The sequence below is a fragment of the Aplysia californica genome, unplaced genomic scaffold, assembly GCF_000002075.1.
Source record: "Aplysia californica isolate F4 #8 unplaced genomic scaffold, AplCal3.0 scaffold00266, whole genome shotgun sequence".
In the NCBI taxonomy this organism is placed as follows: Eukaryota; Metazoa; Mollusca; class Gastropoda; order Aplysiida; family Aplysiidae; genus Aplysia; species Aplysia californica.
Window position 1 is genome coordinate 1 of NW_004797536.1, and position 2,033 is coordinate 2,033.

A 2,033-nucleotide genomic window follows, 5' to 3' on the forward strand; every position below is an offset into this window, starting at 1 on the left:
GCGCACATGGAAACAGTAACACTCATCTAAGGCCAGATAAAAATTAAGACAGACAGACAAACAGAAACAAAAGAGGGAGGAAAAAAAGAAGCAGTGCCTAACAGAGACGACCTCCTTTCACCAGTACTTTCTACGTCAGCACTCACAAACTCCAACTAACTCTGTGAAAAATAAACTCACCCCCTCCCTCCCCCATACAAACAAAACCAACATCTTCATCGATAACCGAAAGCCACAAAAATCTACCCCAATCAACAGAACCAGTTTGGAGCTATAACGCTACATCAAACCAAAATTCCACCAACGGAAACCCCCAACAACAACTCTCCCCCCAACCCCCTCCAAAAAAAAACACAAAAACAACAACAAAAAAACAAAAAACAAAAACAAAACAACAACAACAAACAAAAAAAAAGATGTTTTTAAAATTGCACACTCGCACACGTCAGTACAGTACATTGCACAACACACACATATAAACACATAAACACACACACACACACACACACGCACGCACACACACACAAACATACACACGCACACACTTGCTTTTAAACTTAAATGCTTTTATACTTCCGCCTCCGTGTAGCACAAAGACATTATAATATACATTATAGCGTCCACAGCGTGTGGGTGTGGTTGGCGGATGCTCTGACGTGGTTTGCTATTTCTTTCCTTTCAAACATCTATCGTCCTTATCTCTCTTCCTTTTTTTCCCCCTTTGTACGTTACACCTGATTAACATCTCTAATATTCGGCATTTATATGACCTAATTGTGTTTGCAAGCGCCGTTTAACTCGTACTAAAACTGTTACTAGCATTCAGCCCCCCATCTCACGTAGCACACGTGTTGTAGTTTTAGTTACAGCTTTACGGCACTTGCACCACAAATAGGTCGTATAAGTGCCGAAGACTGGAGGTGTTACTAGGAGAGTTTCATACAGAGAGAAGAAAGAGAAGAAGGAAATTATGGACCATAGATGTTCGAAAGGAAAGAAGGAGCAAACCACACGTGCTGAAAAGTTACAACGCGTACCAGTCATAAGAAGGAATGTTACCAATCAAGACCGTCAAGAACTGCCGGCAAACAGGGCAGGGAATGTCCACCCACTAAAAAAAAGTATTAAAGGCCCGATTGACAGACTACTAGGTTACTGTCGTTCGTCGGTGACGGGTTTCCGTTTTACCTCTTCCATCCCATCCCTCCACCTATTTTCCAACCTGGCCCACTTTTAAAAAACCCCAAAAAATAAAATAACAACGTTATCTCTTCCTATTCTCTAAACAATTTGTTTCAGCCATCTCTTTTTTTCCCCTATCTGTGTTTTACTCGTTTTTTATTCCACGGCGCGCGGTGGTAAAAGCTGCCCTGTGTCCACCGTCAATACTATAAAGAACAAGCCGGAAAAAAGGTACTAAGCCGACCGGTGGTCACAGGGTCTATAACATGCCCATATATTCATGAGGCAGTAACCTCCCAGGCCTCCTCGTCATCCATAACACTAACGGCGATTTTTTTCCCCTAGACGCTGGATTAGTCAGCGTACTGTATTGTAGAGTCTTGTTGTGTTTCCTTTAAGTAAGCGACTTTTCCAGAAGCTCGATACTTCAGTGTGGGTGATTGGCGGGCGCTCTGGTATGGTGTGCTCCGTTCTTTCCTGTCACACATCTATTACCTTTCCCTTTCTTCCTTTTCTTGGTATGTCTCTCTCCCTCCCCCACAAACGGGGAGACAGAGAGGCAGACAGAGAGAAGAGAGAGAGAGAGAGAGAGAGAGAGAGAGAGAGAGAGAGAGAGAGAGAGAGAGACAGACAGACAGACAGATCTGCGTAGGATTATGTGTTGTGAATGTGAGTGCGTGAGTACTCACACTTGTGTGTGCAGGTGTGTAAATATATATACCATGTCCTGTGAGTAGGCCTGCGGATATGACAATGATGCACACTAAATTAATGTAGGTTCATTCGACAGGTTTCTCCTTGGGGTGCCTGTGGGTAGTTACTCGTGTGTGTGTGTGTGTGTGTGTGTGTGC